This window comes from Myiozetetes cayanensis, unplaced genomic scaffold, assembly GCF_022539395.1.
Source record: "Myiozetetes cayanensis isolate MyiCay16 unplaced genomic scaffold, myiCay2020 scf13, whole genome shotgun sequence".
NCBI lineage: Eukaryota > Metazoa > Chordata > Aves > Passeriformes > Tyrannidae > Myiozetetes > Myiozetetes cayanensis.
The window spans coordinates 8,284,721-8,311,432 of NW_026086937.1; the positions used below are offsets into that span (position 1 = coordinate 8,284,721).

At 42.3% G+C, this 26,712-nt stretch overlaps 1 protein-coding gene across 2 annotated transcripts in view; it reads left to right on the forward strand.

The window, feature by feature from the left end:
• Window positions 1-23,666, forward strand: part of AMER3 (APC membrane recruitment protein 3) — a 38,615-nt gene extending 14,949 nt beyond the window's left edge. The window contains exons 3-4 of one of the 2 annotated variants that reach the window (XR_007627962.1): window positions 17,738-18,245; window positions 20,527-23,666. The gene's annotated coding sequence lies outside the window, so the exon portion shown is untranslated. The remainder of the gene's footprint in view (window positions 1-17,737; window positions 18,246-20,526) is intronic. The other variant, XM_050308579.1, reaches the window with a different exon arrangement.
• Window positions 23,667-26,712: the final 3,046 nt, after the last annotated feature.

Sequence of the window (26,712 nt, forward strand, 5' to 3'; positions counted from 1 at the left end):
GGGGGAAGCAGGTCTCTTCATTCAAACAGGAGAGAATCTTGCACCCTCTGGAGTACAGTCATGGAAGCATTGAATGGAAAGGAGATCCTCACCTCAGGAATGCTCTGTCTGAGTCTGATGGCATTTATACCAACCAGACAGCAAGTAAAAATGAATGGAATGAAGAGCCTGGTAACCTCAGCTTTTTGGATCTCAAGTGTAAAATGTCTAGTTCTGTTTCCTCCACCACAACACACGGGGGCAGAAACAGAGGCCTCCAAACAACTCTGCATCCCAACCTCTGCCAATGGGCTGCAGTAGGTGCTTGGAAAAGGACTGTCAGAAACATGGCAAATGGAGAATATTGAAAACTGAAGTAATTAACCTCCAATCTTCTGGTCACTAGCACTCTCTGAGCTGGACAGTGGCTCCTCCTGTATGTCTGGGTTTAGTGCTCCCTTTCCCAAACTCACTTAAGCATAGAAACTTCAAAGGTTTCTAATCTGTGTTATGAACCTTGTGTTGTTTGATGTCTTTAAGGTAGCTCTTAAAATCTGATGTCTATTATGCTGTACATATCAGTTTTGCTTTATAAAACTTCCAAAATATTCCTTTTGAATTTCCTCCTTTCTTGACATCTCTTTGTCCCTAAAACAGACACTGTCCCTTCTCGTGGCCTAGCAACACTCAGGAGATTACAGACACTGTTGTGATTCAGAGCAGAGGGGCCTCCATGAAAACACAGTCTGAGAGTACAGGTAGATGGAAAGAACAGAAATTCCCAGCACCAGCAAATTTTTCTAAAAAAACCCACAAAACCAAAACCATCCTCCCACTCCCCAAAAAAACCCCAACAAACCAACAACAAAAAACCACCCCAAAACCCAAAAAAACCCCAACCAAAAACCTCCACCCAAACCAAAATTGACCGTCCAGCGAAAGGCATGAAGGACTGTTGTCATGAGCACAGTAGCACTGTGAGCCTACACTCTTTTAAGGAAATGTCCGAAATACAGTTCCCCATCAGGTCTTATGGAAGACTGCTCTGTTTTAAGCAAACTCTCCTTGTCAGTTCCTCCAGAAAGACCAGACTGCACACATGTGCTGTGGCAAGTTTCTTATGTCACTCAAACCATGGGGTCTGCACCTCTTTCACATTTGAAGGTGAGATAGATATTCACTGCTCTTAGACAGCAATAGAGCTCAGAAAAGAGAGAGAAAGACCTTTTTCTGAGAGAAAGAAGTACTGTGTGTTAGAGTTCTCCTATGGAGTAAGGCAATAATCTGAGCCTCTCTCTACATGCCCTGTGTCAGGCCTACTCAGGAAAAGCTCAAGAGTTCTTGTGGCACTTAATAACAGTGGCAGCCAGTGATGAGAACTGCACAGATGATACCAAGATACTGCAGCCAGCAAGTTTCTCTCTTCCCACAATCAGCTGTCCTCCACTTTGAGGTGATTATATCACCCGAGGGGAACTGTGAGTCTGCAGGTGGAGATACAGTAAGGATTACAGGAGATCCAAGAAAAAGGAAGGCCCACTTTGTCCTTAAAAAAAAAAAAAGAAAGTCAAACGCAGATTGTATTGCAGCATTTCCTCTTCACTAGTCTTCTCCCACTGTGATACTTTCCTTTCCAAATCTACTCCTTTTTCCTTTCATGATAACTTTCCCTTTAACTTGCCCCAAACAGGCTCAACTCTTCCCTCTCACATGCTGTACATTCCTTCTGCTCCCTCTTGGAGACCAAATCTGCTTCAAAAACCTTTCCCCTTTCCCACATGGCTGCCAAGCTGACACCTCCCAAACAATTCTCCCCACCCTCAAGAGCCTGGAAACCTCTCTTCAAGGCAGGCAGTCTCCTCCTCAGACTCATAAGATCCCTAAATCCCCACCTCACTGGCTGAGTCTGAAGCAGTGGGGAACAGCTGGGAAAGGAACTTCACACAAAGGAAGGAAAGGCATAATTTCGAACTGGCCCTTTGCTGTCACAGGCTCCTCTCCCTGTTTCAGTCTTCAGAATCCAAACCTGCAGCATGTTGTAATTGATTATGCACAAGCTGAAAATGTTCCCAGCACCCAGAGCAGAGAGGCCCCCCCAGCACCCACAGTGTCAGGCCTGCAAAAGCTTTCAGGCTCTGTTTAACTCCACAGAACTGAGCTTTGGGTTCTGTGCTTTACTCACACTACAGATGGTGACTGAAGGACATGGGAGAATCACAACCTAAGGTTAGGCAGGATTAAGGATTTTTTGACACCCCCCTCCCCACTCTCATCACTCCTTTTTTATGTTTCTCCACTTCACAGCCAACAGAGGGGAAAAAAAATCAAGTCAGGGTGGATTTTGGGCTGTGATACACAACCAGGGAGCTGTCTACTGAGAAATCAATGGCAAGACAGATTCTGTCTGACTTTAGCATGGGTGGAGAGGGAGCCTGATGTGCAGCAGGAGACATTAGGCAAACCACTGCATCAGGAATTTTCACAGTTCCAGCTTTTCAAGGACATTGTGCCCTCTGTTTTCAGCCGCACTTCTGGAAAAGACTTGATTGGGTGTTAGCCTTAATTAACCCTGATGCAGTTGAATTTGTGAAATAGGGGAAGGTTGGATGTTACACAAACATCAAACAGGGCTTGTCAGCAGCAGGAAAAACATTCAGGGAAACGAGCAGCTCTTCCGCCTGTGTCCTTTAAATAGAAGATGCTGCAATTTGTGGCTCTTGCAGAAATACCAGCTCAATCTCCCTTCCTTATCTATTCTGTCTTCCCTCAAACATACAGGCAAGTTGTGTTCTGCTCTGAAAAAAGCACTAAGCAGACTGTTGCTATAGCAACCAACTCCCTGAAACCCATTTGTAATTAAGATGGTGGTCTGAGCACCCAAAAAAATACATCCTGCCAAACCCCCAGGTTTGCAGCTTCCGAAGTAAAAACGGTGTGCTTTCACAGCGAGTCCCTCTGACCAGGGCAAGGTTGGTTAGGCTGGATTGGAGGAGTGATTAGGTCTTTGGAAGTAGTTTGCTACCGAGATAGCAAAATAGGAAACAGCAGGGTTGCAATGTAAGTACTCTTCAACCATAACCTGTAAAATTTTGGAACACCTTATGAGTCATACTTACAAATTTTAAAATGCCCTTATTTTTTTTTTCTTCACTGTTCAAAATGCTTTAAAATCATGCAATAAAATTAATTAATAATTTAATAATTGTTTAAAAATATTAATTTAATTAATAAGTTTTAGAAAAAGATATCTTAGTTTTCCCTTTAGTGTTTACTAAAGGAGATGACAACTAGGCTGAATGACTGAATGTGATCCTTGAAACACAAATTAAGAATGCATGAAGTTCTTTTAAAAATGACATTTATTGCTGATTGAGGGCTGTATGATGCGAATGACAGAAACATGAAGGCTTTATGTCATGGGATTTTATAGAGAAAAGCATACGTACAGATACTTTAAAGGAAGAGGCCTCTCTTGCTCTCTTGACCTTTGAACTTTACAGATTTTATATTATTAAAGATAATGTTCCCATCAGCCTCTATAAAAATTGTAATGCCTTCAACCCACAGTGGCTTGATCAAATAGCCATCAAACTATACAAATATAAAATGCTGGGGAAGCTTATTGTTTCTCAAGTTAGGTTTATACTCCATTATAATGTGTTTCAGACCTACTTAATAAAGGGCCATTTAGGCTTTCAAATATTAAAAAAAATCCAAATATGAACAAGGCTTTTAAAAAAATTCAGAGACCTTCATTTAACTGAACAGAGTTTAGTCTAAATACTGACTGTTCATGCTTTACTTCCATTTTCCTACTTTTTGTTTGTTTTCTTGGAAAAACATATGTTTTCTCTTTATTTCTTCAAATTTTTAGTAACCATGTTCTAACATTTTATAGACTAGTAGTAACCTCAGAACCACAAACTGCTGCTCTGCAGTGAAGATCTGAGCTCTCCAAAAACTCTAAATTTCATGATCAGAAAAGAAAGGTTCCTCCTTTCTGCTCACCTTCCTTCTTTCTAGCTTGGTCCTACCCCTTGTCATTCACCACTGTCCATCGTGACACTGTTGCTGTTCTGCTGCTCCTGTCTGTACCCTAACTGTGTTTTAGGGAAGCTGTGTTTTTGGAAGGCCAAATCCTGGAGCTCATTTTCAGCCTAACAACCAGTAAACGCAATTAGGAATTTTTATTGATTTAAACGGATAGGATACTGCTCTTAATACCTGTGGGGTTTCCTCAGAAATCAATATCACTAATTACCATCATGAGTATGCTCGTGTTCTGTCTCCCCAGATGAGCAGGGTAGCATTCTCCCCTGAGCTGAAATGTGACCTATGGCAGGAGGTATTCTGTCTCCAATTAATAAAGAAAAAAATGAAAAAGTCTATCATTGCATTAACTATTATTGGATACTAACTGTTACTGGCTTAATCAGCTGTATTTTGGATTCTCTACAGATAAATGATTGAAATTCCCATTTGCCCACACTGGCAAAAACCCCAAACAACCCAGAACAAACAAACAAACAAACAAACCCCACAAAAAACTCCTCACAGAAGTTTCTCCATTTCTTTATCTAACAGAATACCTTCAGAATCAAAACGGATGGAATATGAGGTAATTCAATGAATGTACATAAATCATCTGACTGCATATTGATTGTAATTACAATTTTTCATCTAGGAAATATAAAAATCTTTATGCTGAAAGTCAACAGTGAATAATAAATATTTACACTTACCCATATTCTATACTTCAAGCTTTGGAGACAAATTCTGTAAAGTACAACCAGTCTCATGGAGGAATACACTCTAAAAGGGCAAACTTTACTACTGCCCCCCTGAACAGGCCTGGGGTGTAAGGGCAGGAGACAACCAGAACACACAGCTGGGTCACTGCTCACCTGAGCTGAGAACCAGGCAAGCCAGCAGTGAGCAACCAGTAAAGGCAGGAACACAATCCCCTGCAAGCCAGAACCACTTGGCTTGGACAGGACACACCAGATGGCCCTTTTGGCAATTCAGGGAGCCACTGACAGGATTTCAAAGGGGACGTGGTGGCCAGACCTGCACTGAGCTGCAGTTGTGGTAGATTAATTGACACTGAGGAAGGAAGTTAAAGGAACATTGCAACACGTATAATCTTAAAAAACACAATGGAAATTTTTTTGAAACCTACAAGTGAAACATTGGCAACAACCTAAGCAAGTCAATTTAGGTATCCTATAGGCACTTCCCAAGGTCCCACTCCTCTTTCCTGCATGTGCTCAGGACACACAGGCAGTGTACAAGACAGTTGGTCCTCCCCGTCAACACAACATCTGTTCCTGTGTTCCTGTGAGGCACAGGTTTCTTCAAGTGCTGACAGCTCTCCATGATTTGGGCTTTTCAGTGGGCTGGGAACACCTGGGTAGTGGAAAAACCAAAGACAGTATGGGCTTTGGGGAGGGCACTGTGGTGGGACCACATTTTTTTTTGCATGGAAGAGCTTCCATCTGGCCTGGCCTGCTAGAAGAGCCAAGAACCACAGACAAGCCAAGGTTTTGGGAGAGCAGAACAGCAGACACAGCACGTTCCCACACATTTACACTGTGAGGCAGCTCAGCCCTCCGTGCACAGTCTGCTCCCTCCACACCCCACGGATCACGGAGCATTAGCTGTAATTGCAGACCCACCGGTGACTCCACACAGTGGTTTGCTGGGAAGCATTGTTCCCTGTGGAACACAGGGCATGCACTATCCCTTCACATTCCCTCTTCACAGTCTGCTTCACTGCCAGCCATCCCATGGTTTCTCCATGCCTGTGGGACACAGTGGGCACAGATTTTGGCCCAAGAATTGCAGTGCTAAAACCAGCCAAAGAGTTTCGTCATCGGGGCCGGTTCTATTAATAAATGCCCCATTAGTCACTGTGGTTTCTGACGGGATGTTACATGTGCTAAAAGAGTGAATGCTTCGTGTAGCTTCCAATTAGCTGGGAAATGTTTTCTGGTTCTTTGCCTAGAAGGACTTAGACAACAGTAGCATTGTTAGCAATGAACTGCCACCTCCTAAAGTTGAGCTACAAGATTTAGTGGGTTACTAAACTACTACTGACCTTCTTTGATTATTTTTCTTAATTACTCAGGAAGCTTTTGAAAAATGCTATAAAATAGATATTTCAAATTAACAGAAATTGGGGCAGTATGTATTTAGAATATATGAGTTTATTTGCAACTCTATGGTATCAAACTATTTTTCAGGAAAAAAAAAGTGAGATAGGATTCCTAAGTATGTTTTAGAATGGCTTCCAAATCAATTCAGCAAAACCAGTCTTATTTAAAGAAAATTGCCTTTAGGCAATTGCAGACCCTGAACATTCTCCATTAGGATGTGGGGTCAAATTTTCTTACTTCTAAACAACCTCTTTGCAATTCTGTGCTACTGCCCTGCTTCTGCCTCCCCTTTTACCTCTCTTAGCTCTGATTCCTTTCTATAGGAGGGGGAGAGATGCAGGCCTGAAGCCCCTTTCCTGCCCCCAGGAAAAAGGATACAAAGAGAACAGTTTGTTATGTACCTGTCTCTGTTTTCCCTTGTATGTTGTTTGGACACTAAGCCAAAAGATTTCAGGAAGGTCTTCCAGGAAGGGACCTCCAGACCCTCTCCTGCTCCTACTGGTACATCTGAACTCCTCTTAAGTGTGTCTCTTTGCCTTGAAGCAGAGAAAGCTTCTCACCCTTACCCTGACCTGCTGGCATTGTTGTCTCAGTCCTCGTTTTATTTAATCAGCTCAGGAAATCAATAGAAAGTATTCTGTTACCTAATGAGAACGTCATATGGCAATCACCCACAACATACAGATCAATAAACCTCCCCTAAAGGCAGTTTCTCACTCATTGTATCCCACAGCAATCCACTGAGTGTTAGAACTGAAGGCACAAAAATTTAAAGTGAGCACAATAAAATAATGAATAATGGCCCAGTACAAACATTTTTTCTTAGTGGAACAAAATGCTACCACAGAGACAGCTTTCTCTAGCAACCAGGAAGAAAATCCTTAAGGCAGTTAAGACCTAACTATTATACAGCTCAGCATCATGAACATTGAAACCCATTTTTTACTATGATTCCTGACTTTCTACAGGAACTAGTCACTTAGTTCTTTTGACATAAATCTACACTAACAGAAATACCCAAAGCAGCATAATCAATTGAAAAATCTACTAAGTTATTAATTGACATACAGAATACTTCTTTGTGGTTTCAAGGCATACCTGAAAAATCCATCTCAGTGAGAATAAAAACATGTGTGTTCATCCGAAACATCAGAAAAGTTCATTCCGATAACTTTAATTTTTTTCTTCGCTTTTCCACTGGTGCAGTTCCCATATTACAGTATTGAGAAGAGCATAGGTCAAATCTCATTATTGGAACAATTTGACAGTATTTAGGCTATGCTCTTAAATTTCCCTTCCAGTTACTTGGCAGAATTAGTCATTTACCCAAGTTTAACTGAAAATTAGAGATTTCTCCATTGGTTGTTTATTGTGCAGTGGCACTACACCTGCTCCTTTCACAAAACTCAAGTTCTACTTTCCTGTGACCACTGCTTGATCCCTCTTCTTGCAGGTTTCCATATTTAAAGTTGCTCCTGGTAATAGGCTGAACTTCCTTCTAACTGAACCGTGCTAAAGATCAATCCAACCTTAGGGAAAAGCACAAACCAATCAATGCTGGATAACAATGGATCTGATTTTCCTTAAAGGTCAGACTTTTCTTCAAACACAGTCTCTGAAGATGCAAAGGGGTCTGATCAGTGGGACTGATCTCTGTTTTGCACACCACTGTCAAATAATTTCCAAACTGGCAATCTTGAATCAATTTATAACTTGGCATTATTTTTTAACTGCATTTCCATGAACATAAATACCTAAGAGTACGAAGTGCACTGAATTATGTCCTTCACTGATTTCTGGAAATCTGGTGTGTTTTATGCTTTAGGAGCTAACTGAAAATGCTCACAAAATCTTTGTTTTTATCAAAAGTCTTCCTTTTTAACAAAATCTCAAGTTTGGAAAACCTCTACTCATCTCATCCATGGTATCAATGAGGTTCACTTCAAAGAACAGCAAAGTATGAAGGCTTAGACTCAATTTGTAGAAAAACCAAAAAACATTAACAGAAATTACAAGATTCTGGAATTTCTTCATAGTAATCCACAGGGCCAAACTTAGACCTTCCATGATTCAAGAGTATTCCTGAGTAATTCTGTCCTCATAAAAGAGAGAGGAGGAGAGGGAGAGAGTTCTGATCAGACAGTTATGACAGACAAATAGACTGCTGTCAGGGAGTTGTAGAGAGCGAGGAGGGGTCCCCACTGAGCCTCCTTTCCTCCAACCTTAACACTCCCCGCTGCCTCAGCTGCTCCTCATCACACCTGTGCTCCAGCCCCTTCCCCAGCTCCACTGCCCTTCCCTAGACACACTCCAGGGAATGCCTTTCATGTTGTGTGTGGCTCAAAAGTGAACACAGGATCTGAGGTGCCTCACCAGTGCCCAGCCCTGCTTTCATCAGCCACCCTTTCGCTGATACACGAAGGCGTAGCAGTAAGCTATGTACCACTGGAACTGAACTGCCATTGAAATCACTTTCTCTTCCTCCTTCTCCAAGTTTCATTAGAAATTTTAGCCATAAAATACAGAAAACTTAATCCTGCTCACTGTGTCTTTCCAACCTTCTAAGTGACTTTCTGAAGAGGATGCAAATGGAAACGTGAAATGCAACACATTATTCAGTTATGATGTCTAAGTAGCCACTTTGCATCTTTTAAATAAAACAGGATGTTCCCATGCTGTGTAGAGATGCTTTTACAACATAGGGGCCTTTAAACTGATGCATTTGCAAGAATACAAATGCTTACTAAACACAAATTTGAACTGTGTAAGTAAGTCCTCTGCCTTTATCAGGTAGAGTTCCCCTCCCCAGAAGGTCAGAAGCAAGAAGAATGCCATGTTCAGCTGACTATGTTGTATTTGGGCACCCTTGGACTTATTTTCCCAGATACTCCAACCCATTCTATGTTGACATCATTTAATGGACATGGAGGTTTACAATAGAATGTGTCCTAATTTTTGGACATGGGGGGAAGGGCTACAAAACAGCCTTCACTGGGTTATGAGAAGTAAACAGTTCAGTGATTCAACATTTTCTGACAAAGTGCTGAGTTAAGTTAAGCAAACTTAACAGGCAGTCAAGATGATGCTAAATCACAGGACAGATTCTTAGGATTGACTAAGGACTATCAATCCAAAGACTGACTGTATGGAAAGGGAATACTTGGATGGTTAAGAAAAAGCATTCAACACTTTTATAAAAAACTGTCACCATTTCTGGGTCACATTCATACTGGCCAATTTCCAGTTGGCAGAGCAACTCCATAGGGTGGGAAACAAGACAGCACAGAGCAGCCTACAACAGTGATTGGAAAAGAGGAATGCAAAGATGACACAGAAATACTGTCTTCTCCATTCAGCACAGTGCTGGGCACAGCTCAACTGTTACTGCACAAAAGTCAGCTATACTTGTAGTACCTTGCATGTTTTCCATCGTTATCCAAGCTGATCTACCCGGATACAAGATCTGTGGCTCACGATACCAGACTCCTGGTAAAAGCTGTTAACAAAAAGACCTGCTGGACTTCACACAGAAATGGTGTGTTTAACATTGAGCATTAGAAAAAACTCATAGTGTCTCAAAAGAAGTATGTTAAACCACAGAAGGGTTTGCAGAATAGCTAACTTCACATGAGGTTTCTCCTTGGTGGAAAAGCCAAGGATGCCTTAAGTTGTGTAGCACTCAGGGCTCCAGGAATCTGTAGGAGTCACTCATTCCCCTTCAAGAGGAAGGGAAATGAGCTCATACCTCAGCACAAAATCTGCCCCACAGTTCACAGCCCTTGTGATCTGTTGCCCAGCATCACTGGCAATGCTGGAGATTCAATCTGGCAGGAACCAAGAAGTCATGCAGCCCAAAGGAAGTAATTTGGGCATTTGCCCTTTGCCTGCCCCGAGATTTTTACCAAGGCACGTCCTAGACTGACTCACCACTTTTCCTTCCTTTTTTTTCTAAGAGACTGCTACTAAGTCAAACCCATATAGCCATACAGTCAGTTCTAAATAACAGGGTCATAAAACTTACAGAACTTACTACAACCCAGCCCAGTTGCTGTTTTTATGTCATGAACGCTGCTAAACATAGCACAGGAAGACTTCCTTCTCCTTCCTGCCCGCCCCATGCATGGCTGACAGCGTGACATTTACCACATTCACAGACCTCACAGTTAAAAAAAGAAGTTCTCTTCCAAAATTAAAATCACCTCCTTCAGCAAAGTGAACGGAGTCATTTATACTGGTTAAGATGTAATTTATATTCAACTCTCTAGTTATCTGTATGACCTATACTGAACATAAAAGCAAGTTCTGAAAATAGGTCTTTTTTAAAGTACACTAAAAATAAGACATTCTTAGAATAAAATCTTAGTTTTATTTGGATCACCATTTACCATTGTAGCTTATCAGAAGCAACTGAGTTTCTTTAACAAAGAAAAGCCTAAGTTATTGCTGGAGTTTGACTAATGGTATAAAAAAAGCAAAAATACAATGCTGATATTTTAGAATCCTGCAGAAACTGTCCTTTAAAAACACCCTACCAAAATAGATCAGTTCTAAACTGCAAGCTGAAAGCACAAGACTTTACCATCATCAGTGCTTTTCCTTATAGACCTTATCACACCACAGAGACTAAAATTTACACTCTTGTGTGTCTAAATTTAGGTTTTAAAAGCAGATCCAAAATTCTGACTCAGCCTACATATTTCAGCTGTACATATTCCACTGGGTCTGTAAAACAGGGAAATTCTAATTACATGAAGAAAAGAAACGGAGGAATAGTTGAAAAATCATCCTGCTATTGAGCTAACTGCAGGCAACAAGGAGGGCATTAAGTGGATCAGTTCATCAATAATGGAATATGGAGACTTTCAACACTAAGTAGGTCAGTGGTACATATTTCTGTTTTACCCTTGGATAGTCACTCAGCAGCCTACTCTCAGTGAACTCACACCGCCTCCTTTCTCTTCTTACCACACAGTTCTCAGCACCACAACATTTACCAAATCCTCCCACCCCTGTGGAGAACTCGTGCCCTGAAAACGCGTGGGGAGTGAAGCTGGAGAGCTGAGGCTGTCCAGGAAGGTTGTGTTGAGAAGTGCATTGATGTTGTTTATTCTCTATCAGCTAGGGGTGTGTAAGGAAACAAGCCTGTGTGGCTGCTAAAAGGCACAATTCTGCATAAATCTAACCCTGAATTGCTGTATTAAATGGCATACCTCCCATCAACAGACATTGCCACAAATCCATGGAGATTTTTCCAGAGATTTCAGTGGGTTCTAAATCAATACCCAATACTTCCATGAAGAAACACAGATAGCAGTGCCACTTTTGGTTCTTTTGCTGAGAAAATACCAACAGAAGAATAGAAATGCACTATTTTGGAAGCCCCACTTTACCTTAGAGGCTGTAACAAATTGTTTTTAATTATTTCAGTTAAAGGAAATTTGCTCTTTCTTCATCTTTTTTCAAATTGTTGCCACAGGGATATAAGTGGAAAGCTGCTCAGTCAGCCTACCAGATACTTGCTGAGTCTCTGCTGAGAAAATGTCAAAGCTGATAGAAGAGGAGCTGTCCAATTCAAAGCCAACATCATCCAGCCCTGCAGGAGAGTAGCACAAGTGCAAATGCAGAAGCAGCTGCCTATTAAAAACTGAGGGCAACCATGATATCCAACACCTTCCGTAAGAAGGTTCTTGATTGAGTAACAGGAACCTGCAGCAGGATCCTTGCTGGACACAGTAATACCCAGCCAGGAGAGCTGGTAGTCAAAGGCATTGTAAAGAACCAAAAAAGATTAATAGTCACTGAAAAGGTTTAATAGGCATTATTTTCACTGCAGCCAAACTAAATGGAAAAAGCAAGATCAGAGTTATTATTTCTCTAGGATGACACATATGGGGACATCTCAGGGTGGATACCACACACAGGAAGACTGAGGGATTCCAGAATATAATAATTGAAAAGATCAGATATTCTGTCTGGTAATTTCAACTGTAAAACAACACTGCTCTTTTGGGTTAGCAAGGGCACCAGCTAATACAGAACACATTAGCTGTTCTGTATTGATAAATGTATCATAGTTGCATTCAGAGAAAATAAAGTATTCCTTATTACTTCTGCTAAATCAAAACATTTATTTGAAAGTGCATCTAAAATTAATAAATACTCTAGAACATAAAAATTTTATGTCTAATGTATTTGTCACTCCAGGGTGCTTTTCATTTGTTCTCCTCACTCTTCTTAACTGAACAAGTAATTTACGTGAGTAATGAAAATAATCTGATTGTACAGCTTTTAATCTATTATTCAATAGCTAAAAGGAAAGTAAAAATCACCCTTTCTATCAATAATTCAGCCTTGGTGCTAATGCAGCCATTGAGCTGCCCTCTCACCAGGGCCTCATGCATTTTTAATGCCTCGGGTCTTTGTTAGGAGGTCAAAGATGTGAATTGTGGTGAGAAACACAGTTACCAGGTGCGGGAAGGTCAGCTAAAGAAAATCTCCCTATTGCCAAGGAACAAATTAAACAGGCAGGACTGTAAAGGAAAACTGTAGTTTGGATACCTGTCACTAAACTTCAAACCTGGACTGCCTGGACCAGATCTCAGCACCTAAGGAGACTACCTGGTCTCTGTAGCTCTACTTCCACTGATGCATTTTTAAAGAATTGTTCTTTAAACCCCTCAACAGTTTTCAGAGCCCCGGAGGTATGGATGGCTTCCTTGTCTACCTTGCAAGGTGCGAATTGAGCACTTGCAAGAAAAAGAGCTTAGTTATCAAGGCTTTTTTTTGTCTGCTAATAACCCCCTTTGAGAGTGTAATTGTCTCTCAGAGTACAGTTGTCTTCTTCAGGAAAGATTAGCGTGTCAAGTAGTCTCTTCAGGAGGGCTCCACAACCTCTGAGCTCAGACAGGCACCATCTCCTGTTAAGGGTGGCACAGAAAACTCAGAGGAGTTGACAGGAGAGAGACTGATGAACTTTCAGACCTCTCCCATGAAGTGGTGCATGTGAACCCACCACCAAGGAGCTGCTGGTGTCTTCCCATGCCTTCCCGTTCCGTCACACAGGTTCTGGTACAGAGATGGGATCCTGCCCACACATTCCTGGAATTAAAACATTCCTGCCCCAGTATGAGAAGCTGCCCCTGTCAATCTGCTCTGCTGAAGGGTTGACAAATTACTTGAAGTTCTGCACTGGAAATGGTCCCATTTTATTTTTACCTCTTTAAACTCTACATGACCCAGGACCTTTTATAACAGGAAAAGTGAAGGATTTGCCTTCTTTCATCATGGCTCAAAATGAAGCCAATAAATTTTTATGTAACACTTGGCAATTTCTCTCCAGCTCTATTTATTGCTGTCAGGTCTTCTTCAATAAGAGGAAGTGACATTAATTTGGACCTGAGAGTGGAAGCATCCATTTTACATCTGGAATTGTTCCAGAGGGAAAATTAGGCTTGTTCCCCTGTGTGTCACATCACTGCTTCATGTAGATTTGCATTCCAGTGAAGCTTAGAAAACTTGTATAGATCTACATATTAGTTACTTACTCTCAAAACAATATCACAACAATTGGCCTTATAAATACACCAAGGAGGTAAAAATGAACAGGATTTTGTAACCTCTAGCACCAATGACCACAGTTAATGACCACATAATATATTCAGGCAAAAGCCAATCTCAATTTCAGTTTTGCAAGAGCAAAATTACCAGTCAGCCCTTCAGAAATGGAAGTACCATCTAGAGTTTTCATGCTGTTAAGGATGGATTTACACACAAGAAGCTCCATGGAACAAAACATTAAATTTCTTCTGTGGAAGCATAACAAGGAGATAGTGCAGACTCATAGTGTTGACTAATCACAAACATGAATCAGCATTTAGGTAGGCTAGGATACAACTGACAGGACAGAGATTGGCCTTCAGAAGCCTTGGAAGGGGAGGGTCAACCATCAAATGATGGATGTGATGGAGTAAGATAAATGAGGGGAAATACAAAAAGCAGCAAGTATTTGTGTTCAATTAAACAGACAAAAAATTTGATATTTTTAATGATAACACTAAGTGGATATGAACAGGCAAGACTGTGCTGCTTAAGGCCAGAGGCAAGGGAAATTTTGATCAGAAATTTTAGAGGTAATACAAACATAACATAAATTACAGCCTTAGACAGATGGATAAAAGGATTTTATGCATAGAATGAACCAGAGGCAGACACAGTCTGGGTGAGAGAACAGAGAGAGAATTTTGAGTCAAAGGCAGTGCAGTGACTTACAGGATAATGGGCTGTACCCAGCAAAAGGAAAGGAGTTGCCTCAATAAAATTAATTGTAAACATACTTCTCACCAGTTTGCTACTTTCTGTTGGTTGCTGGGGGCTTGTTTGCTGACCTTAACTTTAGCAAGTCAGCAAATATACCATAGATGTGCAACACAAAGATGACACAGGATTCACTGCAATCCAGACTGACTGTGCCCTGCAGACACAGCCAGCTCGTACATGGCAATCAATGAGCCAGATGCAATTGTAACTCTGCTAACTGCCTGGAAATGATGCATTTTTTAAAAACTGAACAATTTGAGGGACTGTATAGCATTCATTACCATTTCAATCAACAGCAGCACAATGGAGCACTGATGAGATTTAAATGACTAACCAATATAAATAATCTGAAAGGCTCATGATAACTGGGGAAGAGATTATTTACAGACTATTTTATTATAGGTTTCCTATTTGGCTAAGATATTGCACATGTGAACTTTTGCATCAGCCTTAGCTGTGCAGGCAGCTCTTTCAGAGAGAGAGATAAGAAAAGAAATAAGCTTGAGGAAGGCGTAATGGAGGCATGGAAAATTGATTTTCAGACTGACGGTGACCTTGACTCAGAGGTTGAACATGAGCTGTGAAGCAGACGATGAGGATGGGAACAAGCTGCAGACAGCAAAACTGTGAACTTTGTTTGGAATCAGAGATTAAGACAGATTCTGACAGCTTGGCCCTGCCCCCATAATCAAGTGCACTAAGCATGTGATGATTTTTCAACTTACAGGGACTGTTGGGTATTTACAAAAGCACAACAGAGCTCAGACACTATTTCTCTCAGAGCCAGCATTCCAAAAGGATGTTACTCAAGTCAATTCTGATGAAAAAAAAAGGAAAGAGAAATTTCTATATAATGTATCAGTTATTTTATCACTTTGTGATAATTCCATTTGTTCACATACTCATGAAATATCTAATTTAAACCATTTTCTGCTATGACACTTTTTAGGGTGGGTCTGCAGACGTGAAAAGATTCACAGAAAGAATACAGTCATGAAGGAGGAGAAAAACACTGCACATGATGCAGTTAAGAAAGGCAGGGAAGAGTGGCTGCCTGACCTTTGCAGTTTGTCACTGAGTTATGGGGTCAGATACAAACTGCTATGAACAGTTTGCTCAGAAGTGCAGAACAACCAGGGACCGTGTTACTCCTAAATTACTGTTTCTCCAGCAAGAAGCAGTTAAAGAGGCTCTTCCTTTATTTTCTTTCTGTGCCTTTTCTATTGTGTAGTTTGGGGAAAGGAGGGACTTGCAAGTTCGGAGATGCCCTGTCAGCACAGGTGCTATGGATTATAATATTATGCAGTATACTATGCTGGCACAGCATTCCAAGGTGGATTCAGCTTACAACAGCAAAAAAAAAAAAAAAAAAAAAAAGATTTTTACAGTGTAGCTTCTTGATTACCTGTGAGTGACAAGCTGTTTTTTGTGCACAAGTGACTTTAGGTCACACCCCAGGTACTGATCTGTGCATAATTGCTTCATCACAAAATCAGTAGTACAATCCTGGCCTTTGAGCTATGGAGGAACCTTTATTCTACCTAGAAAACACTCTTTGGTTTCTTAAGAACTCTGGAGTGACATATAAAGGCTGGAGAAGGACAGGGAATATGTGCTGGATTTCTTCCCTCTCTAAAGCCCATTATGAACAAGAATTTGAGGTCTACAAGCAAGGAAAACTGCACAGTGTTCAGAGATGTAATATTACAGCATCAAGGTCTGCTGGCCCTTGCACAGAGATCCTCTGAACTCACGGGGCACCAGCACAGCTGCAGTCCATGTGGGTGGTCAGCCTTCAGCAGGGCTGAAATCCCACCCACTATTGCCAGTAGTACTGGGAATTTCCTACAAAATGTGTTTCTGAATAGAAATCACAGTACTTATTTTTGTTAGTGTGCAGCAGTGTGCTCAAGGCTCTGTTCTGAAATGATACATGCCCTGAAACAGGGGTGACTGGGAAACGAAAACCCTCCAGTTTTTAAAAAAATCAGGCCAATTTAGTTTTTTAAAACTAAGGTTTTTCAGGGAAAGGGAGTTTCTGAATATCTCCATGGTAGACCACTGAGATGGATTATCTGCCTGTTCTGTGCACGCTGTTTATCATCCATTCTGTTCTGCTGTTAAATCCCCTAGGTAGTGAGGTGGATTTCTTATTTTTCTGGAAGCTTTTTTTTATTGTCCCAGTAAAACTGAATTTTCACAAATAATATTTAAACTTTTGAAAAGCAGCATATTCTCCATCTGAAAATCATTCCTTCAGAAAACTCCCAGCTAACTTCCAACCTACACAGCAGCTGGAGCAATTAGCTCTGTGTGATAGCAGAGCTAATAAATAACCTTGGTATCAAGGTTATTATAAGCAGTTCAATTGCCAGGCTAGACAAAGAATGCTTCAGGGCCATTCCCTCATGGTAGGAACAGCTCCTGCAAAGAGCTTGCCTCAATTTCCCGTTCCCAGTGTCTACTTAAATTAAGCTAATCAGCTTTCTAATTTTTTTTTTTTTTTTTACGGGTTTGTGGGGCAGATGTAGAGGTCTATTGATCTCTTAACTGATGGTGTTAATAACCTTCCAGTCCAGACTTCCTTGACTTAGAATCTCCTCCTCCTGTTTCCCTTCAGCTGCAATCAGAGGGCTTTTCTCTTAGCTTGGAGAGTCCATATTAGACCAATCTTCCATCAAATACATGGTCAACTTCACTCATTTAATCACTCTTAATTCTGAGGCTGGGATAACAGGCATATCTTTGTCCCAGATGAGAGGAGAAACCTTATAATGTAGGATTCTTCATCCCAGGCCCTTAAGGGGACAGTGGCCCTACATTCTAACTCACCCCTGACATTAATAACTCCCAAGACACTCTTCTCTCCAGCAAAGGCTACATCAAATATTTTTTTAATAGATTTCCTTAGGCACAGGAGCAACTGATCTTGCAAAACATCCCCTCTGGCCTTAAAGGGCCAGTGTTCTGCTGCAGCCAGCAAAAGATTGAAATATGTTCTTTAGGTATGAAGAAAAATAACTGAAAAATTCAAAGCATGTCCAACAAGGGTTAGCAATTCAACTGATAAAGGAAGAAGTCACACCAGAAAAAAAGAAAAATCACCAAACCTGATTGTAGGAGGAAGGAAATGAGAATTGGGACATCACTGAGTCTATTTCACAGTTTTAATTTGCTGGTAGAGCTGAGATGTCATGAAAACTGCATTGGAAAAGGGGAGCTGCTCAGGAACTGAGTAATTAAATGATCCAGTAAAGACTGAGCTGATATTCACCCATAAATTGCAGGAAATCTGCAGATGGAATGACTGAGTTGCTGCCTAGGAAATTCTAAAATGTCAGATATTCTGCAAAAGAACTGGATTTAGTAAGGATGACGACCTCAGAAGTGACAGTCTGCAGAGCCCTCCTGCTCCGCCGGACACCCTGTCAGGACCCGAAAATCTCGCTACCAGACCTGACTCTCAGCTCGCTGCAATCCTCCCTTCTCCAGCCGCCGCTCCTGCTGCTCTGCTGCGCCTCCCCGTGCTCTCCGGCACACGCTGCTGCACCAAACGAGCCACCCGCACAAGGAAAACAGCACCAAAGGCCTGCCCTGGAACCTCCCGAGGCCAGCCCGATGTACGCGGCAGCCCATGCCCAGTGACACGGCTGTGAACAGGACATGGGAATACTGGAATGCCGTACTGTCCAAATCCTTTCTGGATCCTTGTGAGGGCCGACATGCTCACAGGTGTTTTCAGATTTTCAGTGGTTACAGGCACAGTTTAGGGTTCCTAGCACTTCAGATCATCAGGTAAGATCTGCACATTTCTCACAATTGCTACCAGAGCCACTGTATTGTACCCTTGTCCTTATTGTCCTCTGGACCATCAAACAGCAAGTTCCAGGGCCAGAGTAGGGAACACACATTAAAAACTTCCCTGTCCTGTTACCAGCTCTGATGCTGATATGGACTGTTTTGAATAAGCACATCACCACCCTGAGTCTTTTACTCACCTCACTGCAGAATGGATAGGACGTTTATTTCACCAGGGTGACAGGGCTTGGGTGTCATTTTTCACCACACATGGGGCTTCAGAGAACTGCAAACTACGTTCCTTCAATAAGCTGACAGAAACACCTCTCTGAACACTGGGAGCTTGCAGTGTGCATTCCACACAAAGAAGCACAGCAATCAAACAATCACAGGAGACCTTCACATTGGGCAGCTTTTCATATCTTTTTTTCCAGACACATTCTAAACCTCTGCGATTTTTTTTCCAGAACTGCCAACATTTAGGTTACAAGGGGATTTGCAGGTGCCAAAACTCTCGTTTTATGCAAGCATCCTGAATGACTTGGGCACAGTGAAGAAACTGAGCTTCTTAGCAAAAAATCTTAGGCATGACACAACTTGGGAGCCAACCTGATAAACTCACTGCAGGCGACCTGGCCTCATCAACCCTGGCAACAAAGCCCAGCACAAAACACATCCATTATGTAAAAATTCTGCAGCTTGGACCCCGAAGCCTGAGCCTGCTCCAGCAGAGCCACAGAGGGGACGTAGCCAGGGCCCAGAACCGGAGCTCAGCCACGAGGGGTCAGTGCTCCCCCAGCAGTGGGAAAATCGTGGAGTGCCGGAAAGGGACACGCTCCACAGCTCCCAGTGGTGCTGCACAGTGCAGGAGATCCAAACTGGCCCATCAGTCCCTTCTAGCCCCTGTTAAGAAACAGCCTCCAGATCAAGGAAAATAAACTGTAGCAGGCTCATGAATATCACAAATTCCTGTGCTGGCCTGCCAAATACTGCTGCAGTATTTGTGTCTGGGATTCTCAAAGGATGAGGCCTCCTTCCTGCTTGGGAAGCGTGCCTGGGTCAGTGGAGCAGGCAGGAATGCAGATATTCCCAGCAGCTGGATCATGGGCACAAACTAGGGAGCCATTTCTGCTATTACCTCGGGATGCTGACAGGCTGATTGTGTACAGGAGACACAAAGCATCAGTATTTCAGTAACAAAAACCACTTGAGTACTGCAGGAGTGCAGAGGTGTCTTATATTTCCAATTACATGAAATGTAAATGGAAACAGTAAGAGGGCACTAACCATTTCTGATACATAAATGACACCAGAGGGAAATAGATTGATCTATCCAAATCTATTTGCTATGTTTTAGTGACACTGCTATCTGAGCCAGCAGCAGAGACAGAGATGCCACAGGAAGGGAACAGGACAGCAACAAAGAAAGGGAAGTGTAGGAGGTCTGGGCTGGGTAGGGGGGACATTGGGAAAACTGCAGTTGCTGGGGGAATACTAAAACCAAACAGAACTGATTGCAGATCTCCGCCTTCGATTCCTTAAGGTGAGGTTCCTCTGCAAAAATCTGGGAAACCATTGTGCTGCATCACTGGAAAGAATCATGAAAAAAATATAACTACATTTTTAGGAGTGGTGAGGGCTTTACTTATCTCATGGAAATTCAGAAGCTTAATGACAAAACTCCTGTTAAAAAGACACTTGCAGGTAGATGGAAGATGAGACAAAGCTGACAAGGTACCCTAGACTTGTTTGTCCTCACCAGCACAGAAGGTGCATTTTCTCTTCCACAAAGAGCCACTGCATGCAGCTTAGAAGGCTGCAGTGCAACTACATTGGGGCTTGTGAGTTGAACTTTGAAAACGGGACAAAATTAGAGTGAGAGCATCTGTCTGAGGAGGGGAGCACTCCTTTCATTTCTTGTGCCACGACACAAGGCCCTGACACTGTTCACAGCACTACTCTCTGAGAAGTGTTCTTAGTATGTTCTACAGCAGTAGATATTTAATGAGCATTAAGGTAACAGATTTACTGGAGCTCCAGAAAGAGATGGATTTTAATGCTAAGCACTGCAGTGTTCTCTGACTGAAACACTATTTACTTGGAATCAACAAAACAGGAAATTCTTATGCTATTGCTAATCTGACCCCAGTTGCATTGTGGTGGTAGCCGGTTTTTATTTCTGGTTTTAGTTATTTTCCCTCATTCACTCACCAATGTATTTAAATAACAACCTGAAAAAAACAGATGAACACATCAGATGTTTTTGTTTATATTGCAGGTGCGACACTGAAGAATCCGTTTGTAGATATGGATGTCCCCCCAACACGTAGTACAGCATGAGACAGTTCCAGGATGCTATACCAAGACCAGAATCAACAAGGATTTCTCTCTAGAGATCCCAACAGAGGTGTTGCAGCAACAAATCATGCTGGTCTGTCTAACTGACTAACAGGAGTTCCTGACAGCCATGCACACCCCTGAAGCCATGCTTGCAGATGGCTGGTTAACTGATACTCTTTTTTAAAAACACAACCAACTTCAGCAGGATTTTGTAAAAGGCATGACAAGGTTTATGAGGAAAAGGTGGCATATTTCGGTCGCATTGTGCCACACAACTGAAAATACCACTATTTTTTTAAAACAGGGGTACATGCAGAATGAGCTTTCACTTGGGAAGTTGTTATGAGGAGGCAAAATTGTTTTTCAGTGTACTATTTTTTCTTTAATTTTAGAGAAAAGCTCTATGTATTTTATGACAACTGTTTAACCATCTCAAAGCAACGAGGTTCTAAACTGCAGATTATATTGGTGTGGCAAGACTTACTGCCTGAGGAAAGGTATTTTTTAAACAAACAAAAATATCAGGAAGCAGAATATGCCCTATATTGTCCAAAGACATGTATTTATCATAGCAGAAATTGTGAATAGAATAACAAGTTATACTTGCAAATCACAATCAAAAAGATAACTTCTTTGATTCTGTTTTAAATGAGAGAAAACCTGTTATTTATGTCCATGATAACAGCTGCACTCAATCTTATACAAAGTCTTCTTCTTTTAATTTAAAAATCAGTCTCAAAGGACTGGACAAGATACATTGTTAACTCAGTTTTCAGTTTTTTGTGGCACCCTTGGAGTCAGTTTAACAGAACAGTCGTTGTTTTCATACCCCAGTTTGAATCTGGTCTTGGCTGTCTCTTACTCTGAGAAGAAGTTGAAAAAAACCAACAACTGTGCTTTGTAAATGGAATGTGGCCATGGCATGTTTGAAGAGATCTTAATAACCTCCACATCCAGTCTCCTGCCTCAGACAGGATTTAAGGGCAGTATCTTTGCCCTGAGGTTTGCTGTCATGGGGAAATGTGGAAGAAGGACCTATGAGACTGGGACTGCAGCAAGGGAAAACCAGATTAGATTAAACACCTGAATTTTGATGTCTAAAGTTAAGATCACTTCTACCTTCAATCATTTATAATGTAAAGAATACATAATCACAGTATTTAAGAGATGCCTGGATCTGGAAGAATTTGCATTTAAAAATGCATAATGCTCCAAGACTGGTGCTTTAAAATGAAACCACATCCCCTAGACAGGGAACTTTCTCAGCATTACTCTACACTTAACAAGAGGAGAGCTTCTCTCTAACACTCCAGGACTGCCAATACAAACCAACTTTTCAGAATGCAGTCAATTTACCACGAGTATCTCCTGAAAATATAAATGATGGGTATTTAAGACCCTCTTCCATGGCACAAAACTACATCTCTGAAGACTGCTCAGAATTTGCCATTTAACCTTTAAAAGCCTAAAATGTCGAGCAGTTCATCATGTAGTCATTCTTTCCAGAAATACTAAATGACGTATTAAATTTGGGCTAATAAAATGATAACAAACATTGGGCTTAAAATTCCAGCCCAGAGCCTCGAGGGAGCAGAGGCAGAATTTCCCATCCTTGTAGCATCCTGCACATCTCTTCCCTAGATTTCAGGTTGAGTAACCAACATCACAGAGGAAAAGAAAGGCAACAGAAAGAGAAAAGTGATTTTGTGGCCACAAAGGAGACAAATCTCCTCTCTACCCTTCACACTGGGAGGAGCCAACAGCTTCCCACTGCAGGACTTCTGCTGCTGCCCTCACTGACCCTAAAGCTGGGCTCTGAATCCAGACAGGATGAGCACAGACATGGAAGATGGGCTTTTACTCCTCTTGTGCAGGGCCAGCATTCACACACAGCCTGTCATGTCCCTCTGCATGGCACCCCTTCCCTCGAGCACGGGAACCACCCCACACAGCTGGGTGCCCTCAACCCCACGGTATATGGCACTGACAAAGCTGTTAAACAGCACTGGTCCCAAATCCAACTCCTGAGGAACATCATTAGGCAAAAATTTTTTTTTCCTCATCTCCTTGTTCACTAAAATGTACAGAAATGTTCTGGAAAAATCATTAAAAAAAATATTCTCCTGAAGACCTCCATTCTTTATATTCCTTCTGTTAATGCAGAGTTCACTGGAGTTTCAGAGGTATTTTTGGAACTCCCAGCACAAAGATCAGGTACCTGAGTACTCTTCACAAACCCCCACTTACTGCTATGAAAGAGAGATCATTCACCACTTTATAAAAATTGAGTGCACATAATCTCATACTAGTAAAAATGTCTGAAAAAAATAGAGAGAGAAATATCAGACCCACATGAACTGTCAGGTAAGTGTTCCTTCCAAAAGCAAAGTATTAAAATGGCATTCTTGTATTCCAATCAAATGTCAGTGATGTGAACTAACAAGTCCTACAGTAATACTTTTTTTCACTCACAATATTTCATTGTTCTAAATAAGCTGGAGCATTTGGTGGCAGGATGTTCTACATGCTTACACTTTACAGCACATGCATAGGACACACAGTAAAGTTGCAGGTAAAATCAGGGATATTTAAGAGAGAACAACGTTACGTATTCTGACTTCTACTTAATGAAAAAGATAAAACTCCTGGCTGAACAATGTACATGCATGGTACATATAAATATATATATATACATATGCATAATGAATGTGTATACACACCTAAAAAGAGGATTTGTGCAAACTTGTTAAGTTTAAGAATAGGGAAGAAATCTGATGCAGGTACCTTTTAAAATCTGAGTAGCAGATTAATAAAATTTCAGTACATACATGGTTTATTATGTAACTAAGATACATGCATTTATATGCTGTTTAACATATTTTGTTAACTATTTTTCATATATGTCATATCTGATGTACATATGCTTTATGTATTATATTTTAGTTACCATATTCTACATTACATATTAAAGTCACTTGGATTGAATGTCATGTTTGGTCTCTAGTCAACATCACTTTATTGCTATGTATGACGTTGAGCAAATTTACTATTTTCCAGCACTGTAAACTCATTGTTCAGCAAAAAAATCCTCCTACTGTTTATGAATAATTTATTATCTTTAAATCCACAGCCTGTATCAAAGTCTTATAGATCCAAAATTCACTAATTCTTCTCCTTGTGTAGGAGAACCTGGCTTATAAGTCAGTGAGTACTGGGAGAATCAGAATATCGAGAAGTTAGCAGATTATCAAGTGTATGTCCTCCAGAAAGTGGATTAGTTTCTAAACGTGGGCACTTACTGCTTTGAGAAGTGCCTTGTTTAAGAAGGGAAGTTCTGGCCTCTATGAGGAATTTGTCCTGATCTAACTATTAGATAAAAGTTCATCCCTACCTTTTTCCACACGCCTTATAAATTAGCTGGTTGACTCCTTGAAGAAAGCATTAACTTTCAGGCACATCCGAAAGTGTCCCACCTTCAGAAGTCTGGACTGTCTGAAAAAATAAAGAAATTGAGTTAGATCTGGCATAACAGAGCACAGACTGGAGTTTGAAGTAACTAAGTAGGTATGCACAGAAAATTTGCCTTGTCTTTCTAACTGTGGGAAGACATTTAAGTAAAATTATATTTACAAATACTTCAAAACTTCAGCAAGATAAAGATGCATAATTTTTTAAGTGAAAAACACACTTCTCAATTTTGTTTTCTGTAGTCATTCTAAATAAAACTACATAGCTCTCCATTTTATAAATACTGTAATGAAATACAATAAGACCTGGCAGAAAAGCTCCTTCAGTTGTTTACCACAAAGGGACTATTTAATAGAAAACTGTTAAACTACTATAAAACTATTGTTCATCTATATTCTACCATAGTTTCAGATTCATTTACATCCAGACATACAGTGCAAGTACCACCTGAATTACTGCAGCACTATAGTATATTTTCTAACCTGGGAATTCCAAACTAACTCTCTGTGGTGCCAATCACCATTTCCACTTGAAAGTGAAGGAGTACTCAGGATGTTAAGCAGGTCCCTGAATAGTAACTTTAGTCATATTGAGTATTTAAATGGATTCAGTCATAAGCATCTGTCATTCAATTACAAGGACTTTTCAAAGCAACAATTTGCCTAATGTTAGCATAATTGTATCCATGCATTAATGCTCTTAAGTAGAAAATTGCAGAAGGGGAAGGAAGAAGAACAATTTTTCCATGATGGAACAGGAATACACTGAAAGCTGGCACAATCTGAAATGCTATAGTAATCACTCAAATGCAAGGAAGTACTAACCCACCCATTCCTATCAGGGGGCCTTTAGAAAGTGCTGAGAACTCTCATCATCTTGAACAATGAGGAAGGTAACGACAGGCATGGAAACGAAAATGAAAAGGACACGATTCAGTTGGTAATACATTAAGAAGGAGCATCTGAATCACGAAATATTCTGAGTTGGAAGGGACCCTCAAGGCTCACTGAGTCCAATTCTTAAGTGAATGGCCCATATGGGGATCAAACCCACAACCTCTGAACTATTAGCACCGTGCTCCGACCAACTTTCTTAATACAAATGGAACAAACAAAGGTGTGTTGCGGTGACTACAGAAATAAGCAAAACACCGGGAAACGCGCAGGGGGTGATGCGCCGGGGATGTGCCAGATAACAACCCGCGGTGCTCTGAGGTACCTCCTGGCTGACTCCAGATGCTGAGGCGGCGGGGCATGGGCAGAGCTGGCCAAGGGGCAGCGCAGGGGTGGGTGCTGAGGGTCTCACCTGGCGGCTGCAGACCCCTGCTCTGATCTCCGACGTGTGGGTTCCTGGGGGTCCTCGCCTGACTCCAGCCCATGGAGCGCTCATCCCATACACAACAGCTCCAGCCGCCCTCACACCGTTCCCACAAACGGCCTCAATTATTTCCAGCTGAGGAGCTCGCGCCTCAGATCCCAGCTTTTGTCACAGCATCCCTTCACCGGTCAGCGGGAAACGCACACCATGAACCCTCGCTGGTTTGAACACGGTGACTGAGGGGTTCTGCGAAGCTGGGCAGAGCAAGGCTCATCCCTGACCGCTCACCACTCTGCCGCGGGGCTCCCAGCCCCTCCTCGGGCCAACTCACGGGGGTCCGTTCCATCCCGGGGATTTCCCTGCCCCGCACCTGTGCCCGCTCGCCCCTCAGGCCCGCCTCGGCTGCTCCCGCCGCCTCACGCCGCGCAGCAGCCAAGGCCGGGACAGCGGGCGGGCTGGGGGGAGCAGGGACCGCCGTGCCTGGGTGGGGCTGGGAAGGGGCCTGAGGGCACCGCCGCGCTGTGGGAGGCAGCTCCAGCCCAGCGCAGAGACAGTGCCGCGGGGAGAGGACTCGGCTCTTCCATCGGCTGCAGGGTAGGAAGGCTCTGCAGAGGGATCTGGACAGGCTGGATCAATGGGCCAAGGCCAGTTTTGTAGGTTTCAACCAGGCCAAGTGCCTGGTTCTGCACTTCGGCCACGACAACCTCCTGCAGCTCTACCGTCTGGGGGATGAGTGGCTGGAAAGCAGCCCAGCATAAAAGCACCTGGGGGTTCTGGTCGACAGCAGCTGAACATGAGGCAGCGTGTGCCCAGGTGGGCAACAAGGCCAATGGCACCTGGGCTGTGTCAGTGATAGTGTGGCAGCAGGACCAGGACAGTGATTGTCCCCCTGCACTGGGCACTGCTGAGGCCACACCTCGAGTCCTGTGTCCAGTTCTGGGCCCCTCAGTTCAGGAGGGACACTGAGGTGCTGGAGCAGGTCCAGAGAAAGGAATGGAGCTGAGGAGGGTTCTGGAGCACAGGTCCTGTGAGGAGAGGCTGAGGGAAGTGGGCGTGTTTAGCCTGGAGAAGAGGAGGCTCAGGGGTGACCTCATCACAAGGGACACCTTGTGAAGGCAGAGGGATTGTTCTGGAATGTCCCGTGAGGGGCACAGTACTGGGCTGGGACAAGTTGCTCAGGCTGCTGGCAGCAGCTGTGAGGGAACATGTTTTTCAGAGATCCCTGGGGATCTGCCAGCAAATTTCAAGGTCTTGCTCCAGTTGGGGCATAAAGGCTATGTGGTGTGGCTTGGGGTACAGCAGGCTTGGAGACCCTGAGGTAAAACAGCGTGGGGATCTT